Consider the following 22,039-nt stretch of genomic DNA (forward strand, 5'->3'; position numbering starts at 1 on the left):
CCGATACCTCACTTCCGGTCAAAGCGAAGGTTGCTTTAAGCCAGTCGCTACTTCCGCCCTCCCACCAGCTTCTTACACAAAAACAGCGTTTCCAAGGAATCCTTTAATTGTAATCTAGTTTGGCTGTAATCTGTTTGGAAAAAGGCCACTGAATTTATGGTGATATGCGTTTTCAACATCGTTTATGGTCTCTGTCATTTCACTAATAACATGCATGTTTGTATCCACCAACATTGGTTTGTGGGCTGTGCTTGTTTTGAACTTCTTTTTACGTTATTTTCTCCTTGTTGTATGGTCTTGCCCATTATGCCTGTGAAGTCTACCACAGGGTTTGCTGGTGTTCAGTGAGACAGGTTCGAAGATCCTGCTGTATTACATGCAACATCTATTGCATTTTTCTCACTGAGATGCACCCTGCCACATGTACCTTGCACCTGTGTGGCTGCTGCCGGAGAGCAACTGCCGTCGCCGAGGAGACCCCCCCTTCCTGCGGAGTGCCCAGAGACAGGCATGGCTTAGTGGCATAGCCTGGAGTGTACAGCAGGGGCTCAGTCTGTGCCAGAAGGCAATAGAGATCTTCTCCAAACTTTGTTTGGGCGTCTATGTGGATGTGGAGAAATGATCAAGTATCTTCCCTCTGGACAACCAAGCAAACCGAACTATGGGTATCAGCTGCACAGGTAAGAGCAGCCTAGAGACTTCTCTCAATGCCCAGCTCATGCTCTTTCGTCCAGGCCAGACCTTTCTCTGCTGTTACTAGCTTTGTGTGACTCTGTAGGGTAGTACCATCCCCATGCCTGCCTCAGTGGAAGTCACATAGATACACTGACCTTCGGACACTCTGCTTGCCATTGCTGGCTTCTCATCTGTTTTTCCTGGGCCCCTCTGCCTTCATACAATTTCATCCTTTCTTATCTTTGATTTCTCCACTTGTTGCCGTTCTTCATCTTACTGGCCAAAGAGAGCACTAGTTGCAGGCCTCCTCATTTTGCATTCCTTTTCTGGATGTGGAAAGGGTATCTTACTTGTTCCCATTTCTTGTTGGTAAGGCCAGGAGACATTGCTTTTAATAATTGGATATTATCCCAAAAACACAAAGCAATAGCAATGATTCATGTTTGCCTGACTATTGCCTTACACTTCTCAAAGTATCACCCCCCCTCAAACCTTTTACTGTCAGCATGTTCCTCTCAGTGAGTTTAGTGTACTGCACCTTAGGGACTCTTGTCACAGTCCTTCTCTTATTGCTACAGGCCTCGGGGGTGATTTCTTTTACAACTGTCGGCTGTTTCTCCATTTCTCCTGTTGTGCTATCTCCAATTTCAGGTCCCCTGAAGCACAGGTCATATGCGCTTCTGTGTCCCCATCTGGTTGGCCACTTGTTTGCCAGAAAAATGAGATTAGTGTAGGTTCCTGAAGCTCCTACAAACTGCACCCATTTCAGTCTGCCACCAAGCTTTGACCACCATCCTACATTGTCCTGCACCCAAGCAATATCATCTAAGACTTTGCTTTGTGAAAGCCTGTTTTAGTCCTCTTCTAAACCAATAGGGAAGGAAGCGTTTTTTGCTTTTCATCCTCTCAGCATTAGGGTAGTGGTCCTCTAATTTTGGAACTCTTTGAACCATCTCACTGGCCCTCATTCATCCAGCGGTTTTGTGTTTTTTCTCCACCTGTTGCCGTTATTCATCTGCCTCTATAAACAGGTGCATTGGCCCGCTCTCTACCATCCCTGTCTTCACATTCTCTGCATCACATATCTATCTGTTTCTCTCCTATTACCAGGCTTCCACTCTTCTAACCAAACAGTTCTCCTCTTCTCCAGACTATGTGCCTTTCCTATCCCCTTGGCCTGCCTTTGAATAAACTCTCATCCCTTCTCTTCTTTTGTTCTATTCATCTGCCCTCCTGTCACCAAGTCTGAATGCTCTCATTTTTCGTATGGCTCCTCTCACCTTTAACACTACTTGAATTTCTGTATCATTATTCCATCTGTTTCTGCTTTTTCACTTTAGGTCCCTCTCGGCTCACCTTGCACCATGCCCCTCAGCTCTTCTCTATCTTCTGTTGGAACTCACATGCATTGTCGTGTAGTTCCTACTAATCTGCAGGTTCTGCGCGTTTTTTGGACAACATAAACTTTAGGTGAGGTGTCTAGACTGATTCAGGGCACCCCCATAGGATATGTTGGCTTAGAGACCAGCTAGCTTACATTGCCACCATAAGCCCCCTAACCTTACCAGGGAGTGAATGGTTGTTGACAACCACTGACTATCACAACCATGACTCCTCAGGGATTGTGGAAACAGATCAGGACCTTTCACTCAGTTGCTCGTGCTTACTAGTAATCAGAGAAATATACAAATAATACACAGTAGGAAAATATATTTATTGAACCAACGTTATTCTTGTATAGAATACATGTGCTGCGATAATCATTAGACAGAAGCAGATGAAAGTGATTACAAGCACCAAAAGGGAAAATATTAGATACAGTTTTACCATGGTGCTAAAACAATGTATATATGCAGGCATATCAACAAGGCAGTAATCAGACATACTCCTACTATGCAAAACCCTACTCTAAGTGTACCTAGACTGTGTGTAGGTGTGAAGCCAAGAACCCCCAAGGGACAATCCAACTCCATTACCTAGCGGAAGAGAATATTAAAGCCTGTCTTGTTCACAAACTGGACACCCCTCAAGGAGCTGTCAGACCGATGTGTGGTGAAGTCTCAGCATGCAGGGACCCTTGGTGTCAGCTGAAGTGTCTCCTCTACTAATATTATGGGATGCTCTTTATTTGTAATAGAAAGCAGGCCTTGAAATGTGCATTTATTTTAGTGATGTTATGGGTATGTAGATAGCCCTGTCACCCCATGGATAAAGAGAGAAACAACATTTGTACATACTGCATAGAAGGGTCTTGTACATGATGTTCGAGGCATTGTGATAATGTTGTGCGAAGTTAGATGTGTAAACAAAGTAGTTTCAGAGAAAATAATCCAACATTGTCTTGTTGTGCATGCAAATAAGTGTAAAAGGTCACAGCAGAAATGTTATCGTGAAAAAATTGGACAATGTAAGAAATGAGCGGCTTCACTATATCAGTACACCGCTCTCTTTCAGTTCTCCACCACCACCATACAATCTCCTTGTGTTTTCCCCTCAGTCCGATCTCCTTGCCCTACCATTCATTTTCTAGCCCCTTGTCCTGGCCTATTATCCCTTTTCTTCCTTTGCTGTCATGATCGCTCTGTCCACCCTTATTGCCCAATTCTGACTGTCCTACTGACCTCTGCCCTGTCTCGATCTGCCCTGATGCCCCTAGACCTTCTCTTTGCTCACTATCTGGCCATTTGTGCTCTCTCTGTCCGTCTCCTGGTCAAATGCACCCCTTGCTTTCCCCACTCCATGGCATGTTGCACCCTGTCTTTCTCCATGCTCTTTGTCCCCTCCCTCTCAATCCATTCTAGTTGCACCTTTTCCCCTCTTTTTGTCTGCTGCCACACCGCCTTATCCTCTTATCCACTTCCTGGCCCCCGTCCCCTCTCTCTGCCCACTTCTTGGCCCTTTGTCTCCTCCACCTGTCCTTCCTGGAGCTTCTATCTGCTCTTTGCCAGCTCCTCACCATTTGTCCGCTCCTGGCCCTGTCCCATTTCCATCCTTCACCTCCCTATTAAGCAATATCTTAGGCGCATAGCCAAGGCTGAGAATGGTTTAAGCATGCTACACTTGATTAGATTAAAGAGAAACACTCATGATGTTAACTTGTACATAATTCTTTACTAATTAATGAGAACATTTGGTTATAATGACAGTACAAAAATAAGTAAAAGTATAAAACACATGGTTGCCTTTATGAGCATGGATGAGAAGTAATTCTAGGAAACAACATTCAAAGATATGTCAATAACATACCACATATTTCCACTACACACAATTCCACAACAAACAATTCCAATCCAACACACCCCTCCCTTGCAATTACACCAATCCTGTTAACTCTCCCCATACACCCACTGCCCCTCTCATCCCTCCCTCACATTCCCTATCTCCTCTCAATACATGCCTACTCACACATACTAAGCACAATTTCTTTCCCGTACCATTTCAAGGTTTCTGTCCCTCAAACCACACTCACCTCCTCTTCTTATGGTGTCTTCTGTGAACACAGGTACACCTTTTTATGTGTTTGTGGCCTGCTCTCTCCTTCTTTCTCTCCTTTTCCACACCCTTTCTGCTCCTCTGTCTCGAGTTCATTCACCACTTCCTGCACAAACTACTTATTCCTCTCTATCTTCCTTTCTATATATTCTGTGCAACTCTCACCCCTATCTATTCACCATTCCACATAATTCCACTCCACAAATACACTCCACACCACACAATACCACCACACTAAATTCCACAACTAACAATTCAAATACAACCCATATAATTCCACTCCACACCACATACATCCACTACATTCCAAACCAAACCATATGGGTAAAAGACTATCATTTACAACGCCAATAGCTCTAACTCTCCCAAATGCGAGACCTATTGCATTGCCAATACTTGTTCACTATCCCTCATTTATGGTTGGTAAATGTAATACTATCAGTACCACTCAGCAAAATAATGAGAGCTGACAGATTCAGTTTGGCAGTATTACTAGCATGAATGGGCCTCAGCATTAAATGCTCATACATCATACTGCAGTGTGGTGCAGTACTGGCAAACATGTTCTCAGCTTACAATAAACTGGTTCATCTAACTCAGTCACGTTAACAAGTAGAAACACTGTAGTAGTAAAAACAAGTCTCATTCAGCATGGCAAAAGTTATATGATTCACACTTTAGCTACCAATGAAGTTTTAAGTGGAAGTAGTACTTCATTAAATCAAGGAGCGTACCTAGTGTTGTAATTGTACATTTCTAATAGGTTGTGCCATTTTTCAAAGGCCTTCTACCAAAAATATGTGAGAAAAACTAAAGCATCTCCTTACAATATTTTACTCTCCTGTTGATGTCTGTGCACCGGCTGATGTTAAAGAATTGCCATGTAGTGCTAAAGGCAATTTCTGTAAAAGTTGATCATTTAAAAACTGCAGATACTTATTTTCAAATGTTCAGTAAAACGTTTGAGTCATACATTGTTGTATAATTTATAATGTATGTGTGACTCACTTATGAATGGATCGCCCCTTGGGCACTCTTAATTATCAATGGGAATCAATGCATCATGAGAATAAATCAACAAATCTCCAAAAGTCTAAGGAAAAGAGAAGAGAAAAACACTGAGAGCATATACCAACTCAACAACATGTTTTTAATTCACTATTAAATCTTTCTTAATTGTATATTACATTTATAATTCAAGGGAAACACATCTTCGTCTCAGATCCCACACTTCAGCCATTATATACAAGAAGCAGTTTATATAGACAAGCAATGCATAAATGCTTTCAATATATTAAATATGTTAAAAAGGGGAGAAACAACATTGGGTAGACAAGGAAAAACAGGAACAATTCTCTAAATCTTTTTGGGAGAAGTCTGTACTAGTTATTTATCATATTTCCTCATCCCTTACAATGGCACAATCTGTTGATGTTTCAGTCCCCTTCAAGTGTTTATCGGGACCATCATCAGGACTAGGTGAAAGTTACAAATTATTCAGAATAAGGATAGTGTTAAAAAAGAAAAATGTAACCAATTCTCAGTTAAATGTTTTTAATTTATTGTATACTTCAGTTCAAAGTAAACTGCATCCTTATATATCAGTCATACCTTAGGATCTCCTATAGATAAATGATAAATTGTGTCCTTTCACATAGACAACAGGGATCATTTGTTCTTCACCATAATCTCATAGAAACTAAAAGGCATTGAATGTAACTTTTGAAAAGAACATCTGGCCTGCCCATGTGATCATTCATTAAAAGATGGTAACATTGGCTTGCCCTTAGTTGGCATATTTATTCTACTTACAAGTCTTTCGTAAAGAGATGTACCCAGGGCCTGTAAATTAAGTGCTACTAGTGGACTGCCGCACAAGTTGTGCCACCTACAATTAAGACTTACAAACCTATCTCTGGCCTGCCATTGTAGTCTGTGGGTGCAGATTTAATGTGCCATTTCGACCTGGCAAAATAAACTTTTTGCCAGACTCAAGCTTTTTTAATGCATATCTGTCACCCCAAGCGCCCTTCTTAAACAGCCCACAGGGCAGGGTGCAATCTATTTCAAAAATAGGACATTCAATTGTAAGTTTTACATGTCAACGTAGTCAAAAACTCTTAATTTCGGTTTTCACTACTGTATGGATTGCTTCTCCCATAGGATAACATTAAAGTTACCTTATTACATGTACTAAGCCATAACTTTGTGTGTTTGGAATTATAATGAAAAATACTCTTTTATAGTAAAGTTAGATGTTGAATTAGAATTTTGAAAACGCCTTTTTTAGAAACTTGGATTGTCCTGCCTTAGCCATTAAGTGCTTGCAGCCTGTCCCTGGGTCACATGACTGGGTGTAGTTGGCAGTTGGTCTGAGCGTATTCCTCCTAGACAGCCACACACAACAAAGAGCTTAGGTGTGCCTGGATGGGCCATCACTGGCAGGATGGGAAGGCATAGTTAGGCACAGCCCCACTTACTCTTGAATAGGATGCGTCCTGCCTTCACAGAAAGGATTACCTACTCCCTATCATTAGTCTGGAGCCAGGGCAGGTGTGGCAGGAAACCTGAGCACTTCAAACGTAATACTCTAGAAGTTTCTCCCACTTCAATGAAGGCACTAGGTATAAATATTGAACCTCAGACACCAACTCATCAGTACAGTTCTGGACCTGTGGAAGACTCTGCCAGGAAGAAGGCCTGATGTGTTGCTGAAAGGACTGCCACTCTGCTGGACTTATGTCCTGAAGAACTGCTTTATGCTGTACTGACCTGCTGCCCTCTTTCCTGGGGGAAACTGACTTTACCTGCAACCTGTATTTAGGACCACTAGAGTGACTCCAAGGTTAGTCAATGCGTGATGCATGTTCAACGCAGGCCGTCACATCGCAAGTCCCTTGTTAACGGTAGCCTTGACAATGACGAAGGGCTTCACACTGAAAGCCCCACAACTTCTTCAGAACCAGCCGGTGCACGACGCATCGTTAACGCAGGACTTTGTATTGCAAGCCCTCTCGTTGACAATCTCCTCGACAATGATGCAGGACCTCACATCGCAGTCTTGCAGCTCCCTGGAACTGATGCTTCATGACATATCTCTGACCTTGACCTTGCATTTCCTCGGCGGCGCAATGCATCCTCAACGTGGGTCTTCGCAATGCTCCATAATCATGATTGAAGGTACTTTTGTTTAGCGGCCCTAGGTGGGGCCCTGTCGCCATTGAGCTTGGCCTGAACTTGTGACTTTGTCCCGGTCTAGCACAACCAGATATCCACAGTTGGCACTTTGTACTTCTTGGCTCTATTTTCCCCTAAATCTTTAAAATTGCATATCCTTGGTTCTACTGATTGGATTTTTTGTCATTTTGGTCTTGTTTGATTTATTAACAACTACTCTATATTTCTAATCTGGTGTGGGACCTTTCTTGTGTTGTGGTTTTGCTTTGTTACTGTTTGAAGAGTTGTACAAATACTTTCCACATTACCTCTGAGTTAAGCCTGTCTGCATTGTACCAAGGTACCAGAAGGTTGAGCACAGGTTAACTTAGGGTTTTCTTGTGACTTCACCCTGTCAAGGATTGTGGTTTCTGCTTGCGCTATTTCTTACAAGTGGCTTCTGTCAAACATTGGGAATATGCAAAAAAAAGTAAACAGTAAAAAGACATATAGGGAAATATGCTATTCCTTCCCCTAAGAGTAAAAGCCAATCCAATCCAAAATACTTCATTTTGGTCATTCTAGACCATAAAAGTACATACACAAAAAATTAGCGGACATAAAACCATATACTATAAAACATCACCATAAATAGCCATATCAATTAAAAAGTCAACATCGTTAAAGTGCTTCGCAAGGTTCACGGAGTGGCAAAACCGGACAGTTCACATCAACAGCCCTCCCTCATCCAGCTAATTAAGTTTCCCCGTATTTAGATGCCACATGGGTTATAAAGAACTGTACCTGCAATTTATCAAAAAAAGCTAATTTCATCAATGAACTTGATTTTAAAACTTTAAAGGGAGTAAAAAGATTTAAATAAAGCAGTTAATAATACACAGACATTATATACTTTAAGGCCACGACACCGAGTTTAAAATCATCCTGCGCATGCGCCACATCGAGGTGAGAAATCTAGATTAAAAAAAAACCAATAGGTGTAAAAGTCTCGTACTTCAGGACTCCAAATACCTCCCCGCAGTGGACAAACCCTAGAATCCTGCACAGTTGGATAAGCCAGCACTTTCTTGCTAATTTATAGCCAGACCAAAAGAAAAGGATGTGGAGCTCTGACTCTCCCTCACAGCTGCAGGCAGGGCATCCTCGCGGTGTAGTTTTTGACCATTTGTTAGTAAAAGCAAAAAGTAGCAAAGTCCCAAATCTAAACTGAACATACAATTTCCTTGCCTGGGTTGGTTGGATGCCATCCAGAAAAGACTCTAACGTATACTCATCTTTAAGTTTCAAGAATTCGGCTGTCAGATGTCCTAATACCAAACTCCCCTGGATATCTGCAAGTTTAAGCCTCCTATATAATCTTACCAATTCTGAATGTGAAATTACAGGGCATGATTCCTCTGGGCAGCTCCATATCTCTGTTTCCCCAACCTGCAACATTCATCCCTTACATGTGCAAACCATGGTATTTTACCTACAACCGGAAAACTCAATAACTCTTTTAATTCTGATCGAAAAATGGCCAGATCCGGGTTACCCACAGTGTGCTCCAAAAGGTTAGATGTCTAAGACCAATCTCATCCCCAATTGGTCTAAGTCCCAGGTCCAGTCGTAGAGGGGTAAGGAGGGTACTAGGGGGGAGGCCCTGCAGCTGCCTCATAAAATTGCTCTCTATTTTACTCAAACTACCAGAACAACAATGACCCCATAATTCAGCCCCATACATTGTTGCATCACTTGCTTGCACTTTGTAAATCTCAGTTATTGGCCCAGCTGGCTTATGGGAGGAGTTTCAATACAATTTTGCAATTCCCCCCACAGTCTGGGCCAACTTGAGACTTGCTTTGGCCATCTGTGGCCCCCAGTCCAGATTTTCTGTCAGGGTGCTACCTAGGTAATCAAATACTGTCACCTTCTCAAGCATAGTTCCATCTAGTCTAGGGTTAGGTTGTGATGTATTGGCTGGGTTGAAAACGATAAATTTAGTCTTCTGCATGTTAATCTCCAGCCCCATGTGTTTGCAGATGGTATCAAAGCTATCAAGGACCCTCTGAATACCCATAGGTGACTTTGACAGTAAGAGGGTGTCATCCGCAAACATCATTGCTGGTACCTTTCTACACGCTATTTCAGGGCGTCATAATCCTTTACCTCAGTGACTTGGGCGACCAGTGCGTTAACAAAGAGACAAAACAGGGTGGGTGCAAGCACGCAACCCTGCCTTACTCCTCTGTTAACTGGAAGTTGAGAAGTTAGGTTGCCAAATTTCCACATGTTTTGCTTGTTGGATACTTCCTCTATACAGCATTTCTAATAGGGACAGGATAATTGTTGTGTATAGTGTGGCCAGCTTGTCGGGTGATTGCTGAATTTCCCCCCACCTTATTCTTATTCTATTATTTGAGAGTGTTAGTGTATTGTCTAGGGGAGTAGAGCTGACCCTAGCATTTCCAAAATTCGGCATCTCCAATTCCATAGTCAGAGCGTTGTGATCGCTGTTGTGTCGCAGCAAGACAGCGAAATCAACGACCCTTTGCCATAGTCTGGTCTCCACTAGGATATAATCCAGCAAGGAGGATTGGCCTATTCTATTGAATGTTAGCTTCCCAGGTGTGTCCGATTAAGTGTGCCCATTACACGCTCTCAGGGAGTGAGTTAGTGTGACCACATTAATCTGGAGTGCCAGCAGGGACCATGCCTCAATCGGTGGAATTTGAGGGTCTGTAATTAGCCATTTCAGATCCTCCTTACTGGGAGTTGTACCAGTGGGCTCAACTAGGGGCTCAAACTGGCAATTAAAATCCCCCCCTATAAATAGCCACACACTTGTGGGGATAGTAGGACTAAAGAGATTCAATTGGTCAAAGGACGGGGATTCATTACTCAGGCTTACAGGTCGAGAATAAGCATTAATAAAAGCTATCTTAAGTTTCGTGGGAAAGGTAAGTACTATACACTGGATGTCGTTAGATGAAGAATTAATCTGTTCACCTTTATAACCCAAGTGAGAACTGACCAAGATGCATAGGCCCCCAGATGGTCTTCCCCTTCCCCCCGAGATGGCAAGGACATTAAAAGAAGCAAACCCCATCCTTAGAGAGTCTTCCCGTGCCCAGGTTTCCTGAAAAGTGCATACGTCATATTGGTCCACAAAAAGCCCCCAATCGTGGCAGGACAGTTTGTTTTTTAGACAAGCAACGTTCCAGGATAAGAACCTCAACTTATCACCTAAGATACACTTGTCAAGGGTACTCTCAATATTATAGCTAACGGGGGGTTGGATATCCCTCGTTTGGACCGCATGGTAGCTGTGTGATACTCTCTTGAGTGCACCTTTCCTCAATGTGCTGTTGAATAGAGCAGTGGGGGTTGGGGCAGCTGGTGTTACAGATGACTCTTGCCGTAGCCCTATTACACTGTTGGTCTTCTTTTGTGTTGCTATTTCCAGTCCCTTTGACTCCTAGGTGAGTGGTCTGGCTAGGCCGGCCGCAACTACACTCCACTGGTTCTCTTGCTGGGCTCGGGGCTCTAAGTTCATGGGCTGGTCCTGGTATCATTGTATGTCAATCAACCTCTTCCAGAGGCCCAAATCTATTTGCTACTGGTATATTAAATAGCAAGGGTCTGGGAGGTGGGTGTCAGTGGCCCACAGTTTGAAGTTCCAACAGCCACCTGCCTAGATCTAGTGTATGATGTGGCCTATCTGTCATATAGCAGTGGGAGTAAAAGTAGTCCAGTGCAAGAGCCCCAATCCCTGTAGGTGCATCCTGGGGACTGTATTTCTGATTTAAAATACTACGGACGGTCTGGGGATTTTTGAAATTGATAACTACGCAGTCCCCTTGTATTGTCTTTTGACTGTTCCACCCAACCAACTCTATGGACCATTAAGATTTCCCCTGCCCTGTCATAGGGGAACTGCCTGTGCCTTCCCAACCAGAGCAGACATTTATCTTGAAGGTCCAATTGTGTCTCCTTCTGACCATTTTTAATTTCTGGTACTCCAGTCATTATAATTACATATAAAGCTGAAGCTTGAGATAAGTTTATAGAGGGCAGGTTTGATGCCTCTGGCCTACCGCCTGAGCCCTTCTCACCCCCCAGCCCCTCTCTACTTTCCATAAACCCTTGTGGAGTGGAGTTGTTTTTATTTGCACCCTGTTTTGAATGTACTGTGTTATTGTTCCCAACCTCATAGTTAAGACTCTTAGGTCCAGTGGAGGTGATGTGTTCTTGGACCTACCTTGCACATTGCCTTCCCGTGGGAGTCAAGGTAGTTTTGCCCAGCTGATGACTATGGTCATTTGCCTGACTGGAGCCCGGGGGCATAGGGGGATCTTGGTTTCTCAACACCCCATGCCTATCTAAAGCTATCAAACTTGAAGCATCAACCTGGCAGCCAAAATCAGTCTGCCTCAATAGGGCTTGTGTGGTATTTGCACTAGTGTGTTTTTGCCTACTATCCTCCATTATTACAAATGTGTCCATGTGATCAACTAGGGGAGCAAGTTCTTCCTTCACAATATCTCTAAATTGGCTCTGTAAGTCAGTTATCAAATTCATCACCCAAGATGAATAATCCTTCTCTACTCGAGGGTTAGCAGCACTTCTTACAGTTTCGTCAGGAATATCCAGATCCTCCACGCAATTCATTAGCCCCACATTAGGTTTCTTTCTTTTAGCTCCCACCCCATTTACTTGCTTGCGCTTCCCATTCTTTGGTATGCTAGTAGCAATACCCCCTTCTGAGTTACTGTTTTTTGTACTATTTCTTGGGGTGGAGTTGATAGAGACTCTGTAGCTTTGGGTGTGGGAGCTGGGGTGACAGCTTGAGAAGTAGATAGATCTAGCATTGGACGACAGAGGTCTGGGGTTAGTGACAAACGCCTCTCAGTGAGCTCAATTTCTGTAGTTTCCACACCTATGGCCCTTCGCAACATCCTATCGATTGAAGTTAGTGGCAGTGAGGAGGAAGGGGTTACTTTGGGTCAGAGTTGTTTAGCAGGACAGGCGTGCTTTCCCATTATTGAATTTTGCGATATCGCAGTATAGCCACCCCACAAGGATCAACAAATAAACACCCAAAGTTCATTTAGTCAAAGTGTGGGCTGTACTGGTAAAAGCCCCCCAATACATATAAGAACACAATTAGCAAGAAAAAAGAAAAAAAGTTTTCAGTCTATGGGCTCACTGTTCTTGCCGGTAGTCCAAAGTCTCAAATCTGTACACCGTCCTTCTCAGACCTTTTCTGCATGAAGGCAAGTTCTTACAAGATAGACAGCCAACAGACAACATTATTATCAAAGGTGACCCAAAATACTCCCCCGCCCCCTCCAGTGATAACCAAAAATAAACCCTTTGATCGTTTAAGGGCTGCTCCTCTAGATCCTCAGCAGAGGCTCCTGCCAATGGTCCACCTTGATCCCTGTAGAGGTTCAACCAGTTAACCCCAAGTAGCTATATGCAAATCAGCCAAGTGCTTTTTAAGGTTACAGATTCAAGGGTAATAACCATATGGTGACTCCAAGGGAAGGCAAAACAGAAAATTGTGAATCCATCAAAGTCTTACCCGCAGGTCACCATCAGAGAGACAAAGTCAAGGGGGTGGCCCTGCCCTGCCTCTTCCTGGCAATGACGGGCAAGGACGGGCCCGCCCTTGGCGCAGGCTTTGCCTGGGCGTGGCCCGCGTGGCGCAGGGGGTAACGCAGCACTTTTGAGTGCGCTGGAGGTGCCTCCCGCTCACCTGCGGCAGTGGTAGAAGCTGGCGTTGCACCCTGGGATTTGCAGTCCCACCAGGGTGATTAGTGGCCCAGCAGGATTAGGTGAGGCACAAGATGGTAGGAAATACACCCTGGTATTGGAGTCCCACCAGGGTGTTGCTGTAGTATGCTGAATGCCCTCAACAACGGCCCGATTGTGCCCATAAAAAAATCAGCATCCCGTGCTGCAGGGGTGAGGCAGCGCTTTTGAGCGTGCTGGAAGCACCTCCCCTCACCTGCGGCAGCGGTAGAAGCTTGCGTTGCATCCTGTTACTTGCAGTCCCACCAGGGTCATTAGTGGCCCAGCAGGATTTGGTGGGGCAAAAGATGGTAGGAAATATACCCTGGGACTGGAGTCCCACCAGGGTGTTGCTGTAGTATGCTGAATGCTCCCAACAATGGCCCGACTGTACCCGTACAAAATCAAAGTCCCCTAAAAGCAGTGTTCTCTATGAAGGATAAGATGAGGCTCCGTAAGGATGGCCTGGAGGACATAGAAGCTAGAGAAGATAGACAGAACTCTCAAATATCTTGTGAAGGGATGTAATGGTTCCCTAAAGCTCCTGTTGAAGGGTCAAGGGTTACTTCACTACCTACAAAATCACTGTTTGCGGAGTCTTTAAAAGAATATGTGCTAAAACATTTTAAAGATGGGAAAAGGTATGGAAAATGGCCTGAATTAATCCTCGGGAAAATTTTGCATGCACATGACAAAGTTGATCAATTTAATGTTGCAACTTCTTCAACATCTCCAGAGGTTACAATTTCTCAGACATCAGTGAATGTAATGGCGCCATGGTTATCTTAGTCGACATGTAGGACATTTAGTTCTCTCTTGTGCGACAATGTATCACCGGTTGACACAGAATTTTTAGGTACATACATATTTCAAATGCACTTGACAGCAAGTCCACATATCAACAAAGGAGACCATTCCCAATCTAAGTCCAATAGTGAATAAATATATAATGTACATGTTTAATTATTATACCTTTTCAGTATGTTAGTGAACCCCACAATGATATATTATTATTAACGAAAAAGAAACCCTGCATGTAATATTAGCACCGTTAGTCTTAAATAATGACTTAATGAAAGCTCAAAAAGTATTTTAATTCAATTTCCTCTGAGTAAAAACAAATACATTCATGTATGCTTACTCTTGGGCAAACAGTAGTGGTCTGTAAAATGATAATTCTATCACAAGAGAATAGCGGCGCATACTCCATGTATGGTAAAGTAGATCACCTCCCATCAGTATACATCTCTCCTAGACTGATGATCATTGGAAAATTAAGGGAATGTAGTTTCTATTTTTTTTTAGATATTTTGTCTGCTGGAGGAGCCTCTGCTTAAAAAATGTAAAATGGGTATTTTGGATCCATTATTAAAAGGAAAGAGTGAAAAGGAAAAGTGGAGCAAATAGGAAGCAATAATGCTTCTTTCAGACCCTTAAAGAAATTTACAACTCTCTCATTGCAGGATGTGGAAGCTCCCAAAAGATAGTTTTAGAGATTACTGAACCAAGAAGGTTAGGGGAAATAGGCGATGTGGGTACTAATCAGGATAGCTGTTGCAAGGAAAGCAGGATTGTTGTGGATATGGAGAAAAAATAACAAAATCTATCCCATTAATTAGAGACGTTTCAGACAGCAGACCCTCCATATCTCTATTTTGATATATGCAGATAGGGTTAAAAAGTTAAAAAATTAAAACCTCTATATCATTCTTGTCTACTGCATATTTTTTGAAATATTACACATTTAATGGGAACATCATCTTTAGAGTTAAAAAAGGTTAGCTTGGTAAAAGACCTGGAAGGGAAGGATGTCACTAAAGTGGTTTCTATTAACATCTTAGTAAAGATATCCAATTAAAAATACAAAAAGAACTAAACAATAAAGGATGAGTACAAATAATAGGAGAGGAAATACTATGTTTTAGAAAATAAATGTTTTTTAATCAGGTAGGTGTGTGCTCCAATCACATATAATATATAACAAAAAACAACTAGTTAAGTCATGCAAATAAACCAGTGAAACATAGGTTGAAAAATGATCTAAGAAAATATCTCAGGATACTTGTTTCAACAGACAGGAAGCCGGAGCCAAAAGGTTATTCTGTTTTATCTAATAGGTTTAGATGTATAGAAGAGGATGCAAGAAGGGGTTGGGATGAATCATGATTAAGTGATGTGACTTATTATAAAGAGTGTTCACGTAATCTTGCTTTCCTGTCTTTTAATGGCCATGGCCTTGAAAGATCACTGCAAATGGGATCTTAAGAAAATATATTAAAAGATACAAAAATGATTTGTTTACAAGAGACTTAGATCTGTGAACGTCCAGCAATAAAAGGGTTTATTCAAAAGCAAATATTGGCTAAACAGTACAGTGTGGGATGAGCTCCAGGTAGGATGTTACATTTAATCTCATTCTAGATTGCAAGAATAGTAACACAAATTAACACAAGGTGTGAATAGGTTTTAATTAGTAAAATCGATTTATATACCAATGTAGCAAGAATGAGTTCAATGATTGTGATGTGTATGTTTCCCATCTTGATAATAATATTAGTATATGTAAATTAAGTAAATTGGACATTGGAAAGTCAGATTTTCAGTAACTTTCCCAATGGCATGGTCTTGGTTCTCCGTGAGCTTAACTTTAAAATAATCCCCTCAAATGTTGATGGATTGTAAAGAGACATTCTAGCAAACTACAACATCTACAGTGCAATTTTTTAAAGGCTTGGGTGTAGGGTGATCACCTGTCACCTAGTATAATGATGGATAATGGAGAAAAGATTCAGGACAGAGGGTCATTTTTACTTACAACAATTCTGGACAAGGTGTTAGTTTTACAGACCCAAATAGAGAATAAAACTAGTTGGATAAAACCATTAAAACGAAACGATCTTCTGGCAAAATAATGTGTTTAGTTTGGGTTTTTTTAGGCGCATGTGTTTCTCCTGAATTGGAATACAACCGATAAGATTAGTTTTCTGAGAATAAGTATTCTTCATCTCCTCCAACCAGACTCACTCTGCACCAAGCGAGCTAGAGCAGAAAGCCCTGACTACCCACTGAAGGATGAATGAATGAATAGGAAGAGGGGACAAAAAGTGTTGCACTGTCAGTCACCGCAAAAAGAAATTCGGGCAATTGGTGAAAAATAGTTATTTTGCAGAGCTATTTTCCACATATTATAGGTAGGTATGAAGGAGTATCTAGAACATATTTTCAATATGTTAGGGTTTGTCACAACGGCTGGCATGTGTGCATCGTTATTAAACCAGGAGCATTGCTGACAATGTATTTGCTAAAACTGAGGGACATATTTACTGGAATGGTGGCTCAGAGCAGCGCAGAAAGTTGCCTTGCTGCCCTGCCTTGTGCCACAGGGAAATGGCAGGAATTAACTTTATTTATCTAATATGGTGCATCCCTGTCCTTTGCCCTGCGCTGGCACCACTTCAGCAGCCTAGTGCCAATGAGGGCACCCTTGCAATATGATGCAAGGGTGCCTGCTTTACAGGCAGGATTGTTTTTGTTCAGGAAGGGTACCTTCTGGCACATAAGCAAGCCATAGAGGTGTTTTCCTCTTTCTGTGTGTGCTGCAGAATGCAGCACACACAGAAAGAGGTAAAAACGAGGAGAAATAAACATCTTTCTCCTCGTTACGTCTCACCTGGGAAGGCATAAGATTTTGACGCATTCCCAGGTTTACAAGTCCTTGTAAATCTAGGAATGCGTCAAAAACCATCGGAGTTGTGCGGGAGCACCTGCTGCAATGCCCATTTAACGTCTCCCTTGTGCAGAGTAAGTCAAATCAGCTATTTGCTCTGCATTGCATTGCTCCATATTTGTGAAGCCATTATTTGTGTGGCTTCATAGATATGACATATGGCTTTAGCTCATGCATGTTCCACATTGCGTGGTGCATGCATGACACCAGGTCCTTGCAAATATGCCCTGAGGGTCTATAAGTGTGCTGTATCTAATGGCATGTCTGGTATATTAGAGTGCTTCTGACTAAGGAAGCTCTGCTGGAAACAAAGCAGTTCTGGCAAGTGTCTTCTTTGAAAACAGGCTCTGCAAGAAACAAGCATACTGACCAGACGGACTGCGTCCTCAAACAGAGCCCTCAAAGTTAATTTCACAAATGTGGGTGGCGTGTTGACATTTTAATATAATTGGTGGATCTGTGTGAGCAAATTTATGAAATATCTAGAAGAACTGGTATTTACATAATAGTGGCACACAGAGAAAGTGGGGTTTTAACTCTATTTGTGCTGTACTATTTAAACTAACTCTGCTGCCAGAGGTGAGTCCATTGTGCTACAGAATTGTCACATTTTTCAGGTTCAACTATGAAGGGCTCTGGGGCATGGCTTACGCCCTTAAGCATGATGGCAGTGATCTGCTAAGCTCCATTCCTTCACGGAGCTAGTGAAGTTATTTTGGCCCCTTTCATTGCTCGTTTCAAGCTCCCCAGGCTGGGCTTACCTTCCGCTGTGTGTGGCACTTATGTGAACCAACAGTTAGCCTCAAATCATCTTTTCTGCTAATTATCACTGAGCCGACACCGCTTCTGAGGTACGAACGGCCGCCATTTTGTCTGCGCAATGTTCACAAATGCATTTCCTGTGATTCCTGAGGAGGCATTTTTCGTTTGGGTGAGCTCTCCTCTCTTCTCATTTTATTGAATGAAACACATGAGAATGCTTCAGAGTAATAGTGCATACAGATTTGGATACTCCCACTCTTTACTGGCAAGTTGACTTCTCCTTGGATTATCTCAATCCATATCACCATCAAGAGCGTTATGAGCGCATTTCAATATTGTTATTGAATACCTCTTTGCCAGAAGGAAAAAAATGTTATGAGGAAAACTAAGGGTGCTGCTGTCCCCAGTCTTCATTTTCCTCATTCCTGAGTTTTTACGGATAATGGCGCCATTTTGCTAACGTACTTCTCACATTATCATCCTCCTAATATTCTGTATGCCATTTAATACTTTAGTCTTCAAATTAGTCATCGTCTCTAATGCTGCCTAATGACCTTATCATTTACACTAAAACATTTATAAACTCTATGTTTATATGTCATAACGGCATTACTACCTTGTCTCACTAATCTACATGAATTTATGTATGAGAGGATGTGTTAAAATATATACATGCTGTGAGATGTTACTTTAAAAGATATTTCACATCCCTCTTCTCTTACATATTTGCTAATCTGTGGGTATCTTTATTACTCTGTATGCCTGCTATGCTTTTATAATCATACCACCCAGGATTTGATCATGGTATCTATCAACTACAGTGTCTGAACCTGTTTACACTCTCTACCATTGATCACTTAGTGTATGGGCAGGCTTTCTTCTAATAAAAGACCTCTTCATTGACAGGTTCATTTTTTCAAGATGGCCAGCGATTCTCTTAATCTTACAAAAACATCTTCATCTGGCACCAAACCAAAAAGAGTAAAATATGACCCAACATCTCCAGTTCAATCATCCACTAATCCAGTCTTGGACTCAATTTTGGACAAATTGCATGCATTAAAACCATTCATGAATGCCACTAATAAAAAACTACAGTTGATTGAAGATCGTTGGATCAACATGGAAGGTAAAATGTTTGAGATGGAACAACGTATAAGTAATCTACAGGATGTGGCCACCAAAGTACCATTGCTGGAACAAGAAATTCATATACTGAAATAACATACCAAAGATCTCGAAAATCGCAACTGAAGGAATAAACTTCGCTTATATGGCTTACCTGAAAACATTGAAGGTCCTGATCTTCTTTCTTTTTTAAAGACATTTTTGTCCAACCTTTTTAATCTTCAATCTTCCACTCCTCTCAATATCCAGTGAGCTCACCGTCTTGGACGTCTTCAGCTTCACTCTAGCAATTGAGGTATTATAATGCTATTTCTAGAATTTATTTACTTGCTGCAGGTATTAAAAGTTGCTAGAGAAAAACGTTGTCTTGTCTGATCTGGACACAATATCTTCATTTCACAAGACCTCTCCAACGTCACCAATGCTAGATGTAAAGAATTACTAGGTCTTTGTCCACAACTGAGATCTAAGAACCTCCGCTATGGCATTCTACATCCTTGTCTTTGTAAAATTACTCATGAAGGTGCCTCTTGCTCATTTGAAGACCCATCTATCTAAGGCTATTCCTGCAATCCATTACTAAGTCACCGAAGGACAAAAATACTCAATGTCATTAAATTGTTAAATAGTTACTTTTTTCTTGCATTATCCTCGCTCTACTTTCCCCCTATGAATTATATGGCCTAAATATCTTTATTTTTGACCTCTCCTAATTTCTTTTGTCTTCATTGCTGTTCTTGTGCGGACATGCCTGACTCATGTTCTCTTTTTCTCTCACTTCAGATCTGGCATTGTGTCCTTGATTTGCATCTTCTTATCTCTCTTTTAATCTTTTTCTATTCTCTCTATCTCTGTATTCTCCCCCTACACCCCCTTTTCTCTCTCACCTCTTGTCTCCTACCCTCATACCCACATGAGTGTATATTTGTTTTATTTCCTTATGTGTTTATTATATCTGTCATGTTATCTGATTTTTGATGATTGTTGTCCTTTTGTTTCCTTTGTTACCCCTGCAGTTTGTAATCATTGTGCCTATATCCCTATTTCCTAAACATCGACATGTTTAATGTTGTTTCGTGGAAAATTCGTTGTCTGGGTCACCCCATCAAGCATCAAAAGGTATTTTCTCATCTATCGAAACTTAATTGTCAGATTGCTTTTTTGCAAGAAACCCACTGTAACGATGTTGAATCACTGAAACTCAAAAGTCAATGGGTGGGTCACGTTGTTTTCTCAAGCTGTTAATCATAAGGGTGGTGTTGCCATTCTCTGTCAAAAGCTTTTGAAAATACAAATTTTATCTACTGAAAATGATATGAATGGACGATGGGTAATACTCAATGCCATGGTCCATAATAAACAGGTCACTTTTTAAAATATTTTTGGACCAGTCAAGTTTGACCCAGACTTTTGGCATGCTATTAAAATAAAACTATCCTCAATCCCTAATCCCAATATTATTGTTGCCGGGGATTTCAATAATTGGCTGGACCCCTTTTCCAACAGGAAATCAGATTGTAAATTCAAGCCTGGCAAATCTCATAAAGCATTTTAAACTGCTATTTCCTCTCGTCCACTCTTTGATACCTGGAAGACTTGTAATCATGACAAACAAGAGTTAACTTTTTTCAAATGTACATCATATCATGTCTTGTATCGACTACATTCTGACCTCAAAATCCTTACTCCCCTCACTCCAGTCTTCTGAGATTGACTCTATTTTTATTTCTGATCATGCCCCTGTTACAGTCACTTTGGATTTTTCCCTCGTTACGCCTAAACATGCTAGATGTTGATTCAATAACTCTTTGCTATCTGATCAAACCTACATTTACGATGCTACTTGCTTTATAAATGAATATTTCTGATTTAATAAATCAAGTGATACTTCTGTACATAACAACTGGGATGGTTTTAAAGCCTCTTTTAGAGCATTCACTTTCTCCTATACTGCCAAAAAGAAAAAATCATTAAACTCCCAATATCTCTCCACCCTCAAACTGATTAAGACCCTTGAACACACTTATTATACTTCTAAATCTCCTGTTCACCTACTAAACCTCACCAAGGCTAAATCCGATTTAATCAAACTTACCACAATCGATGCCTATAATATCTTACTCAAAATAAAATCCAAATACCATGGTGGGGAGAACAAGGCAGGTAAAATGTTGGCCAACTATTTAAAAGTTAAATCGGAAAGGAAAACTGTTGGACCTATTTGTAGTACCCCTCAATAACATCTTACTGTATTCTGACTCAGACATTGTCAGCGCATTTCAGTCTTACTATCACTCATTATATATAGATGATACTAATCCTTCTCTTAATGACACTCAGTCATTTTCTGATGGCCCCCCCATTCTATACCGGATGACATGGCTCTCTTCGAAAATATATATCACATCAGGAAATTTTAGACGCAATTAAATCTCTAAAAAGAGCGAAGGACCGTGGCCCTGATGGTTTCTCTATTGAACTTATCTCCTCATTCTCAAATATTTTTGCCCCACACTTATACAATGTCTTCAACTCTTATCTTCTACATTCCAAACCTGAAGGCTCCCATCTTGATGCCCTCATTGTAATCATCCCCAAACTGGTAAAAGACCACTCTTATTGTCAAAACTATCGCCCAATATCATTAATTAATTATGACTGCAACATTTTTGCTAACATCCTTGCCTCTAGACTAGAAGATGCCATACCCTTACTTATAAAATCTGACCAATCTGGATTTATTAAGGGCAGACTCACCTAAATTTAGGATATTTTCTAATATTCTCGCCATGGCAACGCGACATCCTGATCCCCTAGCTGCTCTATTCCTCAATGCTGAAAAAGCTTTTGATTGTATAAATTGGCAATTTATGTTTTAAACTCTTTACCTCGCTCGTGTGTCTCTGTCAATGGTTTCTTATCCCCTTATTTTAACTTACACAGGGACACCAGTAAAGGTTGCCCCCTCTCTCCTCTCCTATTTCTTTTATTTCTCGAACCCTTTCTTGAAAGCATTCACCATAATTCTTTGATATCAGGTTTCCAACATAAATCCCATGAAATTAAATTATCGGCCTACGCAGATGACATTTTAATCTACCTTTCGAAACCTCTTTGCCTCCCTTCTTAGAGGCAATTGATTTGTATTAGAAGGTATCTGGATATAAATTAAATTTCTCAAAAACTGAGATTTTACCTTTAAACTCTTCATCTTCTCAATTCATGTTTTCCGACTATAACTTCAAATGGTGTCCCTCTAAAAAATTAAATACCTAGGTGTTTGGTTTTCTCCTACCATCCCCC

The sequence above is a fragment of the Triturus cristatus genome, chromosome 2_2 (genome assembly GCF_964204655.1).
Source record: "Triturus cristatus chromosome 2_2, aTriCri1.1, whole genome shotgun sequence".
In the NCBI taxonomy this organism is placed as follows: domain Eukaryota; kingdom Metazoa; phylum Chordata; class Amphibia; order Caudata; family Salamandridae; genus Triturus; species Triturus cristatus.